At 36.1% G+C, this 22,879-nt stretch overlaps 1 long non-coding RNA gene across 1 annotated transcript in view; it reads right to left on the bottom strand.

Annotated features, from left to right (window-relative positions):
• Positions 1–302: 302 nt before the first annotated feature.
• LOC112397563 (uncharacterized) overlaps positions 303–22,879 on the bottom strand; it is a 48,836-nt gene continuing 26,259 nt past the window's right edge. Inside the window, exon 4 of the long non-coding RNA XR_003002819.1 lies at positions 303–1,218. This is a non-coding gene — a long non-coding RNA (uncharacterized LOC112397563). The remainder of the gene's footprint in view (positions 1,219–22,879) is intronic.

Raw genomic sequence — 22,879 nt, 5'->3', positions numbered from 1 at the left:
CCCAGACCGGGGCACGAACCCTTGTCCCCTGCATCGGCAGGCGGACTCTCAATCACTGCGCCACCAGGGAAGCCCGTGCTTTTGGAATTTGCCTCAACTGAGGTATCGGAATTCAAAGGTTTCAATTACTGGGGAAACAATTCCCATTACCAATAGTACAGTCACAAGGAACAACATTCAACTAGACTGGCATATGAACGACTTAGTGTAAATAACAGATTATCAGAATTTCTACAACATCAAGAGAAATGGCAAAGAAGAACAAAATCTCTGTCCAAATGTTTGGGCACCTCATTTATTTCCTGTTTTTCCAGTAAGTTTGCCTTAGACACAACCCTTAACATTTGCATATCTCAGTTCTAGTGGAGATATATGAGTCTTCCCAAAGCTTCACAAAATCAGAGCCTTAAGCACCTTAGGTTACACTGTTTCTTAACATTTTCTGGCTCATGCTCCTCAAAATCACACTAGAAAAATCTGGGCCCCATCCACCTTTTATAAGAAGGCAATGAACAGCATACATTTAAAGAAACCATTATTCTATTTATCATCAATATTAAGAACTTAAAAATCACGAGTGATATTGTTGATATTATTATTGCTATTTGTCATGGGTTGAATAGTGTGCCCCCTCACCCCAGAATTCATGTTCACCTAGAATCTCACAATGCGTTCTTATTTGGAAATATGGTTTTTGAAAATGTAATTAGTTAAAGATCCTGAGATTAAATCATCCTGATTTAGGGTGGGCCCTAAATCCAATAACTGATACCTTTATGAAAGGAGGGAGGGTACAGAGAGATACACAGGGAAAGGGCTATGAGAAAATACGGAGGCAGAGATTGGAGTTATGCTGCCACCTCCCAGAAGCCGCCAGAAGCTGGAAGAAGCAACGAAATACACTCCCCTAGAGGCTTTGGAGGGAGTGTGGTCCTGCTGATATCTTGATTCCAGACTTCTAGCCTCTAAACTTTCTGTTGTTTTAAGCCACCCAGTTTTTGGTACTTTATTATGGCATCCTTAGAAAACTAAAACGCTAATGGTTTTGAAAGCACTAAACTAATAATTGCATCACTGGTTGAAAATGGTAAAAATATTAGACTGCTACAAAAGATAATAAGAAATAATTTTGTCACTGAGAAGAGTATGAGGAAGCAGAAATCCTTAGGAAGCACTTGGAAAACTGGGCTCCTCTTGGTCACAGGCAGGTCCATTGATCTGTGGTAAGTATAGAATAAAAACGTACTGATTAGGTGGGTAATCAGTATTTCTGTCAAATGACCAGCAAAAGTAGTCAATTATACACCATGTCAAATGCATTCTTTCAGAAAGTTTTTTTTTTTAACTGATAGTGAAATTGGGAATTGCAGAACTCTATAACTACAGTGGACATTTTTATATAAAAATATAAGGTATTATTAGATAAAAGTACTAGTTATCATTAGCACTTCTTGAGGGCTCACGTGTTTCAGACACTTCCCCAGCGTTGGCTCGTCGCCACCCTGTCCATTGGACACTCTGCTGCTTCCTGTTTCGCAGGTGGCACACACCGGATTGGAAGCTCCATGAGCACAGGGAATTTTACCCGTTTGTTTGCTGAACCATGCCTGGCACATACTAGACACTCAGTAAATACTTGGTGAATTAAATGGACCTGAGACTTGACCAAAGAAACACAGCTAGCAAGCAATGAAACCAGAACTCTAGGATTTGAACCCAGGAAATATGACTTCTAGAATCATACGCTCAACCAGCATCCCATCCTGCCACTGACAATGCAAGTGAAGACTTAAATTTCAAAATTTCAAAATGTTCAAAACCAACACTAACCATTTTAAAAACTTTGCAAAATAGAGAAAAGGAAAAAAATCACCCAGTAACCTACCACTCAGTTGTTCAGCATTAACATTTTGTTAATATTTCCTCTTGGGGCTTTTTTCTCTTTGTGTTATATATATTTTCCCAAAGTTATATTCAAACTCTAAATACATTTTCTGCTTTTAAATTTAGCATTCTAGAAAATCATATTTCTATGCCATTATAAATTCTTCATAGACAAAACATATATTGCATTCAAAGGTTGTTGCCTGCTTTACTTCAAGTATTCCCTATTGTTTGGCATAAGTCATTTCCACTGTTTTTTCTTTTATTTCACTACAAATAGTTCTCCAGTAAATATCTTGGTTCATAAACTTTTAATAATATTTATTATCATATTTAACGTTTGATATATTTATATTAAATATAAACCTTAAATAATATTTACAATAATAAAATACCCTTAGGGTAGGCTCCAAAACAGAAAAAGAAAAAAAATCTCCTGGGCCAAGTGGTATAAAAATTTTAAAGGCCATTATTATTAATACTGACCAAATGATTTCCAAAATGGACATACCAACTTATCCTCCCACCTGTCATGTATGAAAGTGAGAACAGAATATGGTGGATCTTCTGTACTAAATATACTGAAATATTTACTAATTTTAAAAGCAATAAAAAATATCCCTTGTTTTTTTTTTTTATATATACACACACACTTTAACCCACCAATTCACTTCCAGAGAAATAGTCAAGAGAAACAAATGTGTGTCTACCATAGTTGTTTTGTTCATAATACCCAGACACTGGAAACAACTCAAATGTCCATCATCAGTAGAATGGATAAATCAATTGGAGTATATTCACAAAACAAAACACTACAGTGAAATTTTAGAAAGAATGAATTACTACATGCAATAACATGGATGCCTTTCACAGACACTATGATACATAAATGAAGTCAGGCACAAAGAAAATACTGTACAATTTCATTTCTATTGTGTTCAAGGACAGGCAAAACTCACCAATGATAACGGAACACAGAATAGTGATGGCGAAAGAGAGGAGTGGGTATTGACTGAGGAAGGCCATGAAGCAGGTTTCTGGGTGCTAGAAAGTTTCTAAGTTTTGATCTGTATGGTGGACAGATAGACATACACAGGTGTAGAAATTCATTGAGCTTAAAATTAGTTCAATTTATCATATAAAGGTTATACTTTTATATAGGTAAAATGTAAAAATAAAAATAAATAACAAAGCATGAATTTTGAACGACCATGTAAGAATACAGACCCTCCCGTGAAAGTCCTTTAAGCTAAATGGTTCACTGCTCCATTTTATGGGAGCGAGAATTGGCTTTTGGATAATATCATGCTTTGCTGTTCAGGGAGTTAGATAACGGACTCACTGAACTATTTACACATATGTTTGACGGCTATAGAAAACTGGAATGGTGCCCAAAAGACTTAAAGAGTAAAGGAAGTCATTTTAGCAATTACCATCTGGCAAATCTACTGCTTCAATTATTTAAATAATAACACTTTTGGGGACAAAAAATAAGCATAAAAAGAAAAAAATCATCATAAAAATCTTCAATAACTGGGGAATGGCACAACACTACGAGTCAGAAGAACTGCATTTTAATCCAGGTTCTACAATAAATGATTTGTAACACCACGTTCCCCTGTTTTTTTTCTACTTTTCTTTTCAGTCTCCTTTAGTGCCTCCCAATCTTCCTCTCTTCCTTTAAATGTTGGTCTGCTCCAGGGCGTGTCTCCCTAGATAATTGCATATAATTTTAGGACTTTAAGTACCATCTATAAGCCAACACCTCCCAAATTTATACCTCCATACCTGACCTCTCACCTAAACTTCAGACTTATGTGACTGCTAGCTTGACAACTCCATTAGGTGTCTAACAGGCATCTCAAATTTAAGTTCTTGATTTCCATACACACTCCACTCCCAGCTTCTCCACCTCAGGACAAGGTAACCCACTCTGCTCAAAACCCCAAAGGATCATAAAATGGGGGAGGCCCTTTCCCACTTTCTCTTTTACTAGCAATACTTATCACCACTTTCTATGTCATATGTTAATATTTTTATTATCTGTCTCTCCAAAAAAGAATGAAAGCTCCATGATGGCAGGGACTTTGTTAATTGCTGTTATCACCAGTGCCTACAACAGTGCTTGGTATGTTATAGGCACCTGGAATATGTTGGTTCAATGAATGAATGCTATATTGAACATCATATATTCCTGATTGAAAAAATTACTGATAATAACATAAAGGACCATCTTTAGTAGTATTATCATTTAATCATTGGGTTGTTGTGAGGTTTAAATGAGATACACTATAGAAAATGTCTTTTTTTGCAATAAAATAGCAGATTGCTCTGCTGGTCACTGCAGGACAATGGCCTCACAACTCTGACATTGGCTTTTGTAGGTGGATGTCAAAAGTTTCTGTTTAAATCCTGACTCTGTCCCCAATTAATTGGGGGCTCTTAGGTTATGTATGTAATCTCTCTGAATCTAGGTACTGTCATCTATAAATTGAAGATAATTAACCTGCCTCACAAGGTTACAATGCAAATCACTTTAAATGATACAATGTTTAGGAGTATGCCAAGCAAGTATAACGTCCTCAAAAAAATGACCAAAAAAGCAGGCATCTGCATTTATATAAATTATGCTATTGATCATTATGTTTTCTTGAGAGGCCAAGTATTATTTAAAAATAATATTTATTACCCTTTTTCTCATTATAAATATATACTTACTATAGAAATTGTGGACTGTCCATAAAAATATTTTTTAAATGAAAGTTACCTAGAATTCTGCCTCCCAGAGATAACCACTGCTAACATTTTGGTTGTATATTTTTGAAGACTTTTTAATGTACATATCTGCATTGTATGGTATTTTACCATACAATGGTAAAATACTTTATGTTAAGAATGTCATACAAATTCTTAAAGCATTTCTTTCTTCTGAACTCCTATTGATGCTCTATTGGGTTGACTTCCATGTGTACAACTATAATAATATTGTTAATACATTTTTGTGATTATTTCCATGGGTGAAATTTCCAAATGAAATTACTGGATAAAAGGGGATAAAACCATTGAAGCTTTTAATGCATTTTGAGAAATTTCTTCAAAAAAAACTGTGCTAGTTTACACTAAAACCAACAGTATATTATTGCTTAATTCCTCACATCCTCATGAAATATTGAATTGCAGTGTGAAAAAAAAGCACAAATACCATTGCAGTAAATAAACAAAAATTCTTACTATTATTTTTATATTTAATATTATATTTTAATATCAATTTTAATAATGACATCATTATATTTGTAAAAATGTGTTCTATGATATTTTTGTTTTCAAACAAAAATTTTAAATTCCACCATTCAATAATGGTGATTGTCAAATTCTTGCTGAGTACAATTCTAGACATCTCTCAATGGATAGAAAGATATAAGGACAAGTAGGTAGTTAGATAGGGAGGGAGAGGAGGAAGAAGGGTGAAATAAGATTTTATTAGAAATACAGGCAATCCTCCTTATTTGTGGATTTTGTGTTTATGAATTTGTCTACATGCTGTACTGTGGTGATCATTTCACAATATATACAAATATTTAATCATTAAATTAAATTAAACATGCCTTTGCAATGCACACACATACACACACACACACACAAGCACACACAAAAGAGTACCAAACCATATGACACATGATTACAAAACCTCCCCCAGGTCTGCGACAGCCCTGGGCAGCAACAGCTACCATTGTCAGGGAAAGTCAACCACCCAGGGAATACTATTTCCAAGTCCAGGGGCCCACACTGCATGGCACATATTTACAGTCTGAAGCTGACCTAGAAAAAAACAACTGCCTTGCTGTATTTCACTGATTCTAAGACATGCATTATTTTCACATTTTAACAGCTCTGAAAATGAAGTGTGCCTTATAATTGATGTCATGTCAGAGTTTAATTGGCAGACGTCTTTGTTTGTTTCTTAGTGATACATAAAAATGACGGCCCATCTTACAAATGATGGCATCTTTGAATTAACAGACTGCAGTGGCGTAGACCTGGAAAGGCAGCCCATCAAGGATGCTGGGACAACTGTGGGTTATTGGCAGGGAGAGAAGAAGGTTTGGGTAATTGGGGCAGAAAATGGCAAAGGTGAATGAATAGGAGGATTCACAGTTATGGATGGGGAATATTTTAGTTGAAAGACTGCGCAAAGGTCACTTGTCCATAATCATCATCTTCAAACATTTGAAGGGCTGCCACGTGGAAGGAGAGAACACACTGGTTTTGTGCGGCTCCTGAGAGCAGAACGAGGACCAACCAGTACAGTAAATGATGCTGCTTTTGGCTCAAAAAAGCCAGGACTTAAGTTTCTGTTTTCTAAGCAAATTGGATGAACCTTCATGTGAGGAAGTAAGGTTTATTGGAAGAAGTCAGGAGGAGGCATGCTGCTTTAAAAGACATCCCTGCCTTCAATTTGAGATCTGATATTGCAACTTCTCTTCCAGTTTTAAGATATAAAAATTCTAGAGATTTATGCCCATTTTAGCCCCTACCAGGAACTTATTTTCTGTAAATAATCAAAAAGAGTAATGGAGATATGTGTAGAAAGATGTTAATTGCAGAGTAAGAAAGATTCAATCAATATATCCATTCATTGGGATATGGTTCAATAAATACAACGTGCTGAAATATACAGCTGTTTAGGATAACCATTATGAAAACGATGTACCAGTGAGGAAAACTATGTGTAATAAAGTCTTAACATGACATTACATCTTCACTGATTGTAAAAATCTCATGTCTGCATATGGACAACTACTAGATAGGAAAAGAAAAACAAGTGATTCTTCAAGGGGCAGAATTCTAGGTTAGTCTTTTTCTTTTTTAATTTTTGATTTCCGTTATTGTTGTGGTTAACTGCTTAAGCAATCCCTGTTGCGGGGAAGGTAGCTCCCCCTACTACTTTGAGGGACACAAGCTGGGGCCTCTCCAAAATGAAAAAAATATACACTGTAAGCTATTAGTGCTCCTTCCCAAAGCACTTATATTTATAAAGGATGATCTTAAGTTATTTGGACCTAATTACTCAACAAACAGACCTGCTAGGTGTTTCTTTCAGAGTAGAGATTCCATAAAGAAACTACTGAGACAATGAGGGCAAAGTGAACCAAGAGATTTTTGGAAACTTCTTACATAGTCCCTACGTTCAAAGAGTGTAAAAGGCAAAACTGGACCATTAAAAATCAATGAAACTGGTGTAATAAATCGTATAACCTACCTGAGGACAAGATTTGGGGTGGGAGAAGAGGGGAAGACAACTAATTTAGACTATATGGGAGGCATCAAGGAAACCTACACAGAAAGAATAATTGCTAAGGTTGTCTTATTTTATCTAAATAATAAACACTGATTTTTAAAAATCAAATAAAATTGTTTACACTGAAAAATGGTAATCTACTGCCCCACTCACCACCAAATCCCCAGTCCTACTGCCTAGAGCCTATCTCTTTCAACTGTTTTACCTACTTTCCCTGGTAATTATCTCCCTCTCTCTAAAATAGATGCTCAAACTGCTATATATTGCCTTATAAATTTAAGACCTTGTATACTGACTTCCTGTTATAAAAGTTAAGCATTCAGCTTTCTTACACCATCTTCAACTTCTTAATTGTATATCTGATATTGAGTTAGTCAATAATCAATATTTGCATCATTATGACTATATAAATATTGTTTATTACTAAACCAAGTAATGTACTGACATTTCATACCCTTTGTAATAGAACTTACTGTTTTTCTTAGGGTTGTTGATTCTTTTTCATTTGTTCTTTTTTTAATGTACTTATTGCTACTTTTTTCCCAACTATCCCAACAAATTTTTCAAAATCTATCAGTAATTTTCACGAATGCTCAACCACAGTTTCAAATGCTTTATTTCTGTCTCCTGCCTTCTCCTCTTCCACCCATCTAACCTTCATCCTTTTTCTCACTGACCTCAGTCCTCTGTTCCTATCTGGACCTATTTGTCTCCAAGTCTGCTATAAGGCTTGTACACTGGGCCTTATTTCCTCTACCCTCCTCAATTCCAGGCACTAAATGCCCTGGTTTTTTAAACCCATGCCTTCCTCTTTCTTGACTTCCATTTCTTTATAAAGTGATTCCTCATTTTATAAAGCACATCCTATAGTAGCTTCCTAAGAAAAGATGTGTAGTAGATAAAATGTTTGAGCCTTTCATGTCAGAAAATGTTTACATAATACTTTACATCCTCAATTGATAATTTGGCTGTGTATAGAATACTAGGTGACTATAATTGTCTCTCCAAATTTGAAAATATTGCTCTTCTGTTCTATTATCCAGTGTCACTATGGTTAAATTTGCAGCCATTTTGAATTCTGAATCTTGTCTCTGTCTATCTCTGTCTCTGTCTTTCTCTCTTGCCTTTATTCCAAGTGTTCTAAAATTTCACACTAATGTGCTTTGGTGTAGGGTCTTTTGCATACAGGGTGCTGAGCAATGAGGAGCTTCTCAATATAGAAGTTCACACACTTCAGTTAGGGGAGACATCCCTACATTAGTCCTTTGATAATTTAATCCTTTCCATTTTCTCTGTCTTCTCTTCTGAGTCTCCAGTGTATAAATGTGGGAGTCCCTGGGTTGAGCTTTTAATTTTCCTGTATTTTCTTCCTTCTTGTCCATCATTTTTCCTTTTGTTGGGAAACAGTTACTTTTCAACATTTTTATGAACTTTTTAGTTTTGGGGGGGTTGTGAAATAAAAAACATCCTTTTCCCCCAAGAGCTCTTTGTTGTTCTGTTTCCTTTTCCCAAGCATCCTATTGATATTTTATAGATATAACAAATTATTTTTCTGAAGATATAAATTGTAGATTTTTTTAAGTTTTCCCCTGCTTCCAGCATTGTCTGTTTCACTGAGTTCCTTTTCATTGTTGTTTTCTGTTGGTTTGTTTATTTCATTGTTTGGTTGTTTGGGGGGGTGCATTTTCATCACTTTCATGTGGAAGGCCATCCTCAAATAGTTATCCTAGCTTGCCCTTTTTTTTTCTTTATTTTAAGAGTAAAGCACCAAATGTTTATCTGAAGCACTGTGAGCATGGACAGAAACTTAATTGCTGGGTTTTACTTGGGGTAATTAAAGGGCACGCCATCCTAGTGGATGGAAAGCTCCATTTGTCTGTCTCTGGAAAGCTTTTCTTTGGAGCTACTTCATTTCTCCACAAAATGACCTTCCAATCTGCTGCTAGAGAGCTTCAGGAAAGGGATATATGCTTGGATTCTGGCCTTCTAAGTAATCAGGAAGGGTGCTGATGGTCTCACAGTTTGTTATATAGAGTTTTCTTAATCCTCTGTTCTAGCCCCATTCCATACCACCTTGCTCTTTCCCAGACCTTGGTGTCCAGGAGAACAGAGTCCCACCAGTTTAATTTTCCAAAGACAACAAAGGAACCACCTTCTGGCTATGAAGGGTTAAGGAGGGATCCAGGTGTCTGCCAGTCCCCCAGTTTTTAGCCTGTGCCCCCTCTTCCTTCCACTGTTCCTGGTGCTCTTCTCACAGAGCCTCTCAGAGGCTCCATGGGCAAGTCACCTGAAGGCATTTAAGTGGGAACTTTCTCCACTTTGCTAAGTTGTTTGCCACGCTTGCATCTGTTTCCTATCTTCAGAAAAGTGGTTGAACCATTCTATTCATGATTGCCCTTCCTTCTATCCTTTTTGTCCTTGAACACCAGTATATTTACGCTTCTGCCACTATATCAAGAGCATGGGGAGGGAGAAGAGAAAAGCCTGTGTGAACCATCTCTATGATTAACTGGAAGCCTAATGTCAATTTCAAAGGAACAGTGGCGTTAGCCAAGTGGAGAGAATAGATAGGGCAGTCCAGGCAGAATTCTACATGATGGGCTTCTAGCAGACATATAAAATAAACTATCTATGGATAAGATAGTATGGATACGATAGCACAGCACTCAATTTTCAAGCTCAAGATCTGGAAAGATACAGACTTCATCCCAGGTCCCTTACTCAGTAGCTGTGTATCTATCAGGAAAATTTAACCTCTCTGGATTTCCATTTCCTCATCTGTAAAATATGGAGAATAACCAGACCTACCTCATACTTTTATTGAGCCAATTAAATAAGACGATGATTTGTGAAGAGTTTAGCACCATATCTAGCAAAAGAGTAAGAACCAGATAAACATAGACTATCATCATCATCAACATCATCATCTAACTACACAAATACACATTAATAGAGAAAATCTGACTGAAGAGACTGGCAAAAATAATTTAGATAAGCAGAAAAGAAAATTGTATGGAGAGTCAGTGATGGTGTTATGAAAGCCTTATACTGGATTCTGTTTCCTGAGAAAAACTAGAGTTATTCTGAAGGATTAAACTGTACATGAGTATTTGTATAAAATGCTACTTAGGAATCTCTCACATAGGCATGCATTAAGCGGTAGCTATTATTATTATTAAATGTGATACGAGAGGGACAAAGAAGACACCTTGAAAGTTCAGAAGTGGGAAGCTGGTATTAAACTACCAAGGAGATTGACTGTCAGGCTTAAAAACTGGCTAGAGGAGCATTCTGATATGTCAGACAATCCCTGGGAATAATGAGGTGCCCCATATGTTCTCTTATAGGGCCTTATACTTAATACAACTCATTACCTGGTTTAATTCTCCTCTATATTCCCAGCACCTAGCACAGTATCTCTCACACAGTAGTTTTTGATAAGAACTGCAAACTGCTTAAATGATCTACATAAGCATTGTTAAGAGCAAGCGTGAGGTGATAGGAAGGACAGAAAATAGCTGGTTTGGCATGCTTTTCATTTCATGCTCATGGCCTGACAAGCCCCCAGATATTTCATATCCAGATTTTTTTTTTGTTTCTTATGCATAAACCAGGCACATTGAGCAGCACTGAAATAAACAACCCACTTTGACTCCAACTCTTCTCACAAATCTCCAAGGCTGGCAAATCCCACATGAGCCCACCTACCAGTACTGATTTCCCACTTTACAAAAGGGTTGATAGCAAAGTGTTTCAGGAGAGTTCTACAATGCTGACTGTATTTCTTTTTACCTCATGAATTTACCATACTTTTCTTATTAGCCAGACATTTTGTCACAGATTATTAAAATGAAACAACGCTTGTTAAAACAAATGGAAAAAAGATGCTCTCTGTAATGTCTTGAATTTTATTCTTTGTAGGCTTGCCAAATTGCAGGATTATACAATGTTTCCTGTCACCAAAGGGAATGAGTGACTTTTTCTGCATGGTACCCAGGGTTGAGAAGCATCCTATAATGAAACCTCATATTTTGAAGGCGCATTTATAGTTCTCAAAGTGTTTTCACACTTTATATCATTTGGTTCTAGCCAAATATCCATGAGAACAGTTCCGTTCTTGCAATGGAAAAACAAGGACTCAGCGAGGTTTAGGTTACTGAAGTCATGGTGACACAAGGGGTTGAGAGCACACAGCAAGGCAGAAGAGTAGCTGGATAGCAGCAGTTTGGGAAGGAGACCTGAATTCTCTTCCTGGCCCTGAGTCTAATAAGCTATGCAGCCTTGGGCAAGTCATCTCATCATTTTGGGTCTCGGCTTCCTTATTAGAAAAATGAGAAGGTTAAACTAAGAATACTCCCAATTTTATTACTCTGAATTATAGAATCCAGCCTGGATTTTCTAAGCTTTTTCCATAGTACAGCACAAGATAGATCATTCTCTGGGATTAAAACTCTTCTGTTACTAATGAACCCAATGGATCTTTGTTTCTCAATTTCCAGTTGCTTACTTTGAAAGAAAACAAACTATACACAAATGGATTGAGCACATGCTATTTGTCAGGCACTGTACCAGGCAGTAATGATGCCAAGGTGAAGAGGCCTGGTGCCTGCCCTCAAGGAATCTACTGACTAGAAGAGGCACATAAGCAGCTACAAAGCTATGCCATGGCTGCAGTAATGGAGACATGACGTACAAAGGTGCCAAAGAAGCATTAAAAAAAAAAGCAAACTCAGGTCTGTCTTCCTTAAGGAGTGATGTTTGGATTGACACTTGCTAATGGACGGAAACAAGACATTGTGGTGATATGGAATAGCAGGCACACAGTCAAGGAGGCTTGATGTATCCAGAGACTAGCCCGTCATTCTGGAGTTGGAAAGGAGCTGGTAGAAGAAGTACACAGAGCAAGAGATAAGGCTGGAGAAGTAGACCAAGAGACAATCATGAATTACACCTGTTGTAATTTTAGTTTTAGTCTGGTTTTATTTATTTCTGTTCTATCTTGCTCCCAAAGGGATTTGAGGTGGTTTAAAGGACACTAACAACACCAACAAAAAAAATAAAACAACAAAAATTCAGACTGGCTTAAATAATAAGGGGATGTACTTGGTTCTACTAAGGAGAATCCTAGAGACCAGTTAGACTTCAGGATTTATTAACACAGAGAAGCTAGCTCAGTTCCTCTGCAGTTTTGTGATCACCATTTTCTTGGTATATTTACTTCCCTCCAACTTCCAGTGGTTTCCTATTTGGAGATAGGAAATATCTAACTCAGAAACCCAAGAAACTTCCCCTCTTGTCTCTATGGGCTAATCTGGGTCACATGCCCATTTATGAGTCAACCCTTGAGTCCAGGGATCTGCCAGATGCTGACTGTCTTAGGCCTGGATTCCTGAACAACTGTGCCAGCATTGGAGGAATTATCCCTACGCTGCTCACATCCACCTCCTGAACTGAGGATGGAGGCAGACTCCCTGAAACCATGGGCTGTGATGGTAAGAAGTGGCATCAGTGAATGAACACTGGGATGGTTTACAAAGGGTGAAGAGACTGGATATGGGATATATAAATAGCAATGTCCACTGAACTTAGAATGCATTTTAAAAATGATAGACACTGTGATATAATATAATAGTATTATAATATTATTTTATAATATATATAATCATATAACTATATAACAATATGTAATATTATTATAAGATTTGAAATTAAAAAATAAAGGTGAAGAGATAATAAAGGCAAAATGGGAAATTTACTAAATAGACTTCTATAGTAAATCCCTAGATACTAAAGATGAAATGGTAATTTAGTTTTGAGCTTCCTAGCAGCCAAAGCATAGAAGGAAGAATGATCAGTTAAAAGAGTCACAGTATACTTAGGAAGAGCTAAGCTATTTCTGGCCCAGAATCCTCAGAGAAAATATTTTTTTCTCCTGGGTCTTCATAAAAGGATCACTAAATGATATCACTAAATGGAACTATCAGTAACATCCCCACAGTATACATAACAGCAAGTTTTAAAACATCTAGCAACAGCAACACAACTTTAATTTAGGCTACTCTGAGATACTTATTCCAAACCAAGGCAACTGTCAAATGCCTTGGATTAATCCAGGAATAAAATCTAGACTGATCAAAGCCATGTTTCTCAAACTGGGGTAAAATGAGTATCCTGGGGAACACAGCAGGAGGTGAAATGGTATCTCTTCCTGGAGATGGGTAGGAAGCCATTTTGGCCTTGTAGTTATCTTGGTGGTCAAGGATTTAAAACATTAATTACATATTTAAACCAATACGAATATATACAGAATAGAATATAAGATGTATACACTCTTTGAAAGAAAGAGCATGAAACCTCAATGAAAGGAATGCCCCACTTGTGTGGACAGCCTTGGGTTTATATTCAAACCCCCAGAGGGGTGATATCACACTATTCTATCCTTGGGGTCTGTTCAGCTGAGAGGTTTGAAAACACATTACCCTGAATTTCTTCCTCTGATCAACTCCCAGTCATCTCTTATAGCTCCTTGTAATTCTCTAAGCACGTCACTCTCCACGTCTTATTGCAGGTACTTGTTTATTATCTGTCTTCTCTGATAGAGAGTAAGGAACTGACTGCCTCAACGCTTTAATTCCTGGCACAGTGTCTGATCTGGTATAAGGGACCAATAAATTAATAAGTTAATGAACTAAAGATGTCTGATTGTTATGGGTTGTTATGTGCTCCCCGTTCATATGTTGAAGTCCTAACCCCCAGTACCTCAGACTGTGACCATAATTGGAGTCTTTACAGAGTTAATCAAACTAAATTTATGTCATTGGAGTGGGCCCTAGTCCAATATGCTGGGTGTCCTTATAAAAAGGACAAGTTGAACATAGAGACAAGTATATACAGGAGACAATATAAAGCCAGAGCCAAGGAGAGAGGCCTGGGATAGATTCTTCCCCCACAGCCCCCAGAAGGAACCAACCCTGCAGATGCCTTGATCTCAGACTTCTGTCCTCCAGAACTGTGAGACAATAAATTTCTGTTGTTTAAGCCACTCCATTTATAGTACTTTGTTACCAGAGCCCTAGCCAACTAATACAGTGATCTTCAGATCCTTCAGATGACTGCCCCTCTCTGAGCATATGTTTCTTCTAAGCAGGCATTTGATAAAATCAAGTCTTTTGTCCTTTGCAAGGACAATAAAGATGACATTGCCATCGTTGTGGTGATAAAGGCCAACCCTGTGTTGGGAGAATGCAGTGTGCTTTAGGCACCAGGAATGAGGCCTTCCTTCTCCCCGAGTTCTGGCCTTGTGTCTGACAGACTCACACAGACTGTCTTGTCTGAATATCAGCTCCAACATTAACTAGCTGTGTGATTTGGGGACAGTCGATTAACCTCTCTCTGTTCCTTCATCTGAAGAAAGAAATGACATAATACACCTAAATAAAAAAACAAAGTAATGCATATAGAAACATGTCATATGGTGCCCACTACATAATAAGACTCCAGAAATGTCTCTCTCCTTGCTCTCTTGCTCTCCTCATAATGGAATAAATATTTCCCCATAAAAGAATTAAGTAGCCTCTAAATACTTAACAATTTTAAGGTATCTTTTTCCTTTAATATTATAATTTGGCAGCCTTCTACATCTGGCAAAAAATCAAGGACATGTTTAAGTAAAAAGATGACACATTTTATTTTGCAAAGAATTAATTATTGTGAACTAAACATTCAAACTAGTACCTTAAAATTTTTCATTAAAAACAAACTCAGTCCATTTCGTTTACTTATAAATTTTGGCTTAGGTTTACGCTTAGAACAAATTTTTTTTCTTTTTTCTTTTTTTTTTTTTGCAGTATGCGGGCCTCTCACTGTTGTGGCCTCTCCCATTGCGGAGCACAGGCTCTGGACCGCAGGGTCAGCGTTCACAGCTCACGGGCCCAGCTGCTCCGCAGCATGTGGGATCCTCCCGGACCAGGGCACGAACCCGTGTCCCCTGCATCGGCAGGCGGACTCTCAACCACTGTGCCACCAGGGAAGCCCAGAACAAACATTTTCAATTTCAATATACTACCAAGTCAACCAAATAATTGTATATGTAAACTCAGCCTCCATATCTTGCAAATGTGTTTTTTTCTAGTGCCTTGCTGTATGTGATTTTCATTGTTTAATTTTTTTCTTTATTGCTTCTCAGTATCTGAGTGCCCCATAAACCAAGCAGAGAAGAGCCCCCCCCAAAAATACCAGAACATTCTCAATCATGGGTTTGAGGCCATTTGATCCTAGTGATCTTTGGCTTTCCAAAGATTAAAGCCAAATTTAAAACAGAGTGCTCTTCCAGAACTAGCAATAGACAGATGGTTTTGGTTCAGATTTATTTGTTATGCAAGAATAGAGAAAATTCAGTACTATTATTTACTCCAAGCCCTAACACTTTTGCAAGAATACTAAAACTCCAGGTTAATATTCTGTTTCACTTAATATGACCCAGTGTTAACAATTATTAAACACGGCCAAACATGATGTAAGAATTAAGGAACTCTATACTTAGCATCATCTATGGAGAATTCAGGTAACTGCCACACAATTGGAATTCAGGTATAAATCATAAAGAATACAACAAATTTAAAATAAGAGAAGGCAAGCCAGGGTTGCTCCAGGCAGGGACATTTAGGGCAGGGAGGAGTGCTAGTTGACATCCTCACAACAAATGAGGAAGCAGGAAAACCATAAAAACTAATCGCAAGCCTATAAAACCCTAGCATTCATTTTTTTGTAGAGGCACAGAGTGTTAACTATACCATAGGCCCCAGGACATTACTATAATACAACCCAACAAAAAAAGACAGGGCAGCTGCAGGGTTTCCTCGATGGTAGGGGTTCAGGAACCACACACGCTGAAGGGCCTCTGATTAGCCAGGTCATTTGGGAATAGTCATTTAATCTCTCAAGCCATTCTTTATTTCCAGAATGAAAATAATGATTCTGTCACTGCCTACTGCACAAGGTCATGGTGGAAATCAAAAGGAAAAGAGCTGCATAAAGTCACTGACTTGATTTCACAACTCGACCTTTTCTTTCTCTTCTCTTGGCTTCCAGGACCCCACACTGTCCTATTTGCTTCTAATGTATTGGCTATTCTTGGTCAGCCTCCTATGCTAGTTCTACCCTTTGATCTCTACATTTTGAAGTACACCAGAGTTCGGTCCTCATTCCTTTTCTCTTCTCTATCTACAGGCTCTCTGCAGGTAATCTCAAAGTTTTAAGTATAATTCATTTTGCTGATCATTCCCACATTTATGTCTCCAGTCCTCACCTCCCTTCTTATCTCCAAACTTATAAACTCAACTGCAAACTTGACATCTACCAGGTATCTCAAACTTTATATGGCCAAAATAGACCACTTGGTTGGTCATCATCCATCATCCAACCCTAATCTTCCCTATTTTAGTCAATGTCAGCCACTCAATAGCTCAAGTCAAAAAAATCTAGGAATTATCTTGAGTATTCTCTTTCCCTCTTCTCTCACATCTAAGCTGTCAGCAAGACGTATCAACACTACCTCTGAAACATACCTCAAATCTGTCCACTTCTTTCCACTTTCACCATCACCCCCTTGTCCAAGCCACTATCTTTGCTCATCTGAATGTCCACAATCAACTCCCAACTGGTTGCCTGTTTACCTATTGGCCTATAAAATCTTATTTTTTTACATTTATTATAGCCTTTATGTAAATTTTATGACATATAAATAATGTATAAAGGATAGTGTTTTTAATTAAAAATCCACCAAATAATAAAAACATACATGTGTATTTAAAAAATCAAAATTCAACAAAAACCTAAAATAACATACACAAAATCTATAATACATTTAACTGCTTAGAAAGAAAATAGGATAGGAAAAAAGGACAAAATGGACTTTACTTTTATACATAGTATATCTTTCTTTTATTAAAAAATATAAGAACTTGAAGTGAACATGTAAGTATATGAAAATGTGAATTCTTCATTGGACATTTGGATATTGTTTTCTGTCATTTTTTCCTAATTTTCTCAAGATAAAAAGAAAATAAATACAGAGGAGGGAGGATAAATAGCCACAAAATAAGTAAAAAGGGAAAATATCCCTGAACCAAAGATTGCATTAAAATTTTAAATATATTCTATCCATAAACAGCTAGGAAAAGTATTTTAATTGAATGAAAAAAAGTCTTGCTCTATTTCTGATTTTAATTGGAGTGTTTCTATTTGCCTCTACACTGTACAAAATCTTGAAAATGTAAATCATATCATGACAACTTGTTTAAAGTCCTCCAATGGCCCCCAACACATTTAAAGTCAAATTCAAATTGCCTACCATGACACACAAAATCCTACCTGACCTGGCCTCTAGCCACCTCTCCAATCTCCTCTGCTTGCACCCTAATCGTCTAGGTCCCAGCCATTCTGCCCTTCCATCTATCTGTCAATCACAAGTTCTTTCTCACATGAAGCCCTTTGCCTTGGTCCCTTCTCTGCCTGGATAGCTTTTTCCTCCGAACTGAACTTGGCTGGAATCTTCTTGTCATGAAAGCTTTTCCAAATACAGATATGTCAAAGAGACTTTCCCTGACCAACTGATCAGAAGGAACCCCCTATACACTCTCGATCATCACCACATTATAATATTCTCCACAGCACTGACCATCTGATCTTTTACTGTGTGTTTATGTATTAGTCTTTCTTCTTTGCATCTCCTTCATCCCCTATCCTCTTCCCAGAATACAAACTCTATGAGTGAAGAAGCCATGCTATATCCCCTGAACCAAGTACTGTGCCCGGCACATAAAAGGTATATTAGATTTTTATTGTTGTGTAACAAACTACCATTATTTTAATGGCTTAACCAACACTCATTTATTAGCTCAAAGCCCTGCATGTCAGGCACCCAGGCACAGGGTGACTAGATTCTATAACCTAGTCAGAGCATTAGAAGCTAAAATCAAGGTGTCAACAAGATTTAGTTTTTTCACATGATGAAATGAGTCAACAGAGGACAGTGTGTTCAGGCCTACCCTCTTTCTTAGAGAAGACTATACAAATGCTATGACATGACTTTGCAGATGCCTAGGTAAAGCAATGGATATCTACTACAGAAAAGGAAAGTCTGCTCTTAGGCAATCGCTTTGTGCTGAAGGTCTGCTGACAGAACCAATCCTTATACAGGATACAGCATGATGAGCTACATCCTTCCAGATTACAAACACATATAGTACCTCACCTAATTTTAATGACAGTCTCTGTAGTGGAAAGCAAATGGGCTTTGGAATGTCAAAAACCCTGGTTGCAAATTCCATGCCTTTGCTCTGAATGACCTTGAGAAAGCCATTTAATCTCTCTAAGCCTCAAGTTTCTAATCCACAAAATTAGGATGATAATAATATTTACCTTCCAAGATTTAAGTCACAAATGTATTTAAGCACCCTAGTAGAGTCCTGACACCAAACAAATGCTGAATAAATATACGGATGTACCCCAGTTTGTTTACCCATTCACCCGTTGAAGGACATCTGGGTCATTTCCAGTTTTTCCCAGAACAAATAAAGTTTCTTTGAACATTCATGTACAGGCTGTTGTGCGAACATAAATTTCCATTTCCCTGAGATAAATGCCCCAGAGTGTAATTGCTGGATTATATGGTAGTTGCATTTTAGGTTATAAAGAATTTGCCAAACTGTTTTCAAGAGTGACTATACCATTTTACATTCCCACCAGCCACAAACACATGAACAGATCCAGTTTCTTCTTATTAGCATTTCGTATTGTCACTATTTTTTATTTGATCCTTTCTGATAGCTGTGTAGTGTTATCTCATTGTGGATTTAATCTCCATTTCCCCAATGGCTAATGATGTTGAACAAATTTTCACATGCTTATTTTCCATCTGTTGATCCTCTTTGGTGAAATGTCTCTTCATGTCCTTTGCCCATTTTCTAATCAGGTTGTTCATTTCTTTGATGTTGAGTTTTGAGAATTCTTTATATATTCTAGATGTTAGTCCTTTGTCAGACAAGTGGTTTGCAAATATTTTCTCCCAGTCTGTATTTTGTCCACTTAAAAATGCCATTCCCAAAGCAAAAGTTTCTAACTTTGATGAAGTCCAGTTTATCCATTTTTTAAAATTTTATGGATTGTATTTTTAGTAATATCTAAGAACTCTTCACCCAACCCTGGGTCACAAAGATTCTTGCCTATGTTCTTGTCTAAAAGATTAGTGGTTTTATGTTTTACATTTAACTATATGATCCATTTTGAGCTAATTTTTGTATAATGTGTGAAGTTTAGGTTTTCACCTTTGTCAAAACTCAGTTGGGCAATTCTGTGTGGTCTATTTATAGATTCACACTCTATTCTTATCCATTGATCTATGGGTCCATCTCCCCACCAGTAATATGCAGTCTTGATTACTATAGCTATGTAAGTCTTGAGATTGGGTAGAGTGATTTCTCACACTTCATTCTTCCTTTTTCATAAACGTTTTCACTGTGTTAGTTCCCTTATCTTTCCATGTATATTTTAGAATAATCTTTCCTACATCTCCAAAAAGTATTACTGAGATTTTGATAGGAATTTTATTAAATTTTATATCAGTTTGGGAAGAATTGACATTTTTACTATGTTGAATCTTCCAATCCATAGACATGGCATTCCTCTTCATTTATTTAGATCTTTGATTTCTGTCACTAGTGTTTTCTACTTGTAAGCATGCAAGTTCTATACATATTTGTTATACTTACACTTTACCCCTAAGAATTTCATTTTTTAAGCAATTGTAAATGGTTATACATACTTTTTAATGTCTGTGTGTTTATTGCTGGTATATAAAAATACAGTTGATTTCTGTTCTTTACCTTGTATCCTGTCATCTTTCTGAACTTACTTTTGAGTTCTAGGAGGGTTTTTTTTTTGTAGATTCCTTGAGATTTTCTCTGCAGACACTCATCATCTGCAAATAGCAACAGTTTTATTTTTTCCTTCCTAATCTGTATACCTTTTATTTCCTTTTCTTGCCTTAATTGCATAAGCTAGAATGTCACTATTATATTGAGTAAAATGATGAAACCTAACATTTATGTTTGGTCCCAGTTTTAAGTGGAAATCATTCACTCATTCACCATTAAATATAATGCTAAGATATTTTGTGGATGCCTTTTAACAAGTTGAGGGGATTCTCTTGAATTCCTATTTTTCTGAGAGTTTTTTATCATGAATGGGTGCTGAATTTTGTCTGATGATTTTTTCTGCATTGATTGATAAGATCATATGATTTTTCTTCTTTACCTGCTAATATAGTGAGTTATACTGATTGATTTTTCAATATTGAACAGGTCTTGCATTTTTGGAATAAATATCATTTGGTTATGAAGTATAATTATTTTTATATGTTGCTGAACTTTATTTGCTATTATTTTGTTAAAGATTTTTGTGTCTATATTCATGAGGGATAGTCATCTATAGTTTTCATTTTCTGAATTGTCTTTTGGGTTTTCATGTCATAGTGTTAATAGCTTCATAAAATGAATTGGGAAGTGCTAACTCCTTTTCTTTCTTCTTTTTATTTTATGGAAGATATTATGTAGAATTAGTGTTAATTCTTTTTCAAACGCTTTGTAGAATAATCCAGTGAAGTCATCTGGGACAGGAGATTTCTTTTTTGGAGTCTTAAAATTACAAATTCAATTTCTTTAAGAGCTGTTGGGCTATTCAAATTATCTGTCCTTTATTGAGTGAACTGTGATAGTTTGTGCTTTTTGAGGAAAAAATTGAGTTGTCAAATTTTTGTGTGTGGAGTTGTTCACTTATCTTTTAAATGTCTGCAGGATCTGTAATGATATCCTCTGTTTCATTCTTTATATTGGGCAATTTGTGGCTCCTCTCCATTTTTCTTTGTCAGTCTTGTTAATGGCTTGCCAATTATATTGATCTTTCCTAAAAACCCGCTCTTTGTTTCATTGATTATCTCTATTTTTTTTGTTTGTTTTCAATGTTACTAACTTCTGCTCTTATCTTTATTATTTCCTGCCTTCTAATTGCTTTGGGTTTATTTTGCTTTCCTTCTTTTAATATTTTGAGGTGGAAGCTTAGATTATTAATTTGAAACTTGTTCTGTGTTCTAATGTAAGCATTTGGTGCTATAAATTTTGCTCTCAGCACTAGTATAGCTGCATCCCACAAATGTTAATATGCTTTACTTTCATTCTCATTCAGCTCAATGTTTGTTTGTTTGTTTGTTTTTAATTTCCCTTGAGAATTCCTCTTTGACTCATGGGTTATTTAAAAGTGTGTTGTCTAGTTTTCAAATGTTTGGAGATTTTCCTGTTATTTTTCTGTTAATAATTTCTAGTTTGACTCCATGTGGTCAGAGAACATACTCTAGACAATTTTAATTCTTATAAATTTGTTGGGTTTGTTTTATGGTCCAGCATACGGTCTAACTTGGTGTATGTCTCATGGGTGCTTAAAAGTATGTGTATTCTACTGCTGTTGGGGGGAGTGTTCTATAAATGTAGATTAGATCTTGCTGGTTGATGGTGTTACTGAGTTCTTCAATATACTATGATTTTCTGTCTAGTTGTTCTGCCAACTGTTGAGAGAGAGAGAGAGATGTTGAAATCTACAAATATAATTGTGGATATCAGTTTCTCTTTTCTATGAGTTTTGTTTCATATATATTGCTGTTCTATTTGGTGCATACATATTAAGGGATAGCTATGTCTTAAGGTAGTTGAGCCATTTTATCATTATGTTATATTGGTCTCTGTCTCTAGTATTGTTCTTTGTTCTGAAGTCTATTTTATATGATATTAATATAGTCACTATTACTTTCTTTTGATAAATGTTTGAATGTTTTATGTTTTTACATTCTTTTACTTTCAACCAACCAATATCTTCATATTTTAAGTGAGTTTCTTGTAGACAGCATGTAGTGGAGGCATGCTTTTTAATCCACTCTGCCAATCTGTATCTTTTATTTGGTATATTTAGACCATTTACATGTAATGTAATTATTGATATGTTAGGGCTGAAGTTTGCCACTTAATTTTGTGTCTTCTGTTTGTTCTATCTGTTTTCTGTTTCTCTATTTTCCTTTCCCTATCTTCCTGTGGGATACAGGAACCATTTTTAGAATTCAATTTTGATTTACCTACAATGTTTTTGAGTGTATATTTTTGTATAGATTTTTAGTGGCTGCTCCATGTGATATGTACATAATTTATCATAATTTACTGGTGTTAACATTTTACCAGTTAGCATAAAGTATAGAAACTTTATGTCCATCTCCTTATGTCAGTTTACCCTCCTACATTCATAATATAATTGTCTTAAGTATTTCCTCTACATATCATCAGAACAATATCAGAAAAATGTTATAATTTGGGGTTTCAACCATCAAACATAATTTAGAAACTCAAAAGACAAAGGGAAGTCTATTCTATTTACCATATTTTTGCTTAATTCTTTCTTCTTTCTCAATCTTCCAAGATTCTTTTTGTTTAGAGAACTTCCCTTAACCATTCTTTTAGGGTAATTCCCCTAGTGACAAATTCCCTTAGTTTTCCTTCATCTTAGAAAGTCTGAATATTTATTTTTGAAGGATAATTTTAAAGATCTGGAATTCTGATTTAACAGTTTTTTTCTTTCAGCACTTGAAAAATGTTATGT

Source organism: Neophocaena asiaeorientalis, unplaced genomic scaffold (assembly GCF_003031525.2).
Source record: "Neophocaena asiaeorientalis asiaeorientalis breed wild unplaced genomic scaffold, Neophocaena_asiaeorientalis_V1.1 scaffold218, whole genome shotgun sequence".
Classification (NCBI taxonomy): domain Eukaryota; kingdom Metazoa; phylum Chordata; class Mammalia; order Artiodactyla; family Phocoenidae; genus Neophocaena; species Neophocaena asiaeorientalis.
This window is presented reverse-complemented; position numbering and strand designations above follow the sequence as displayed.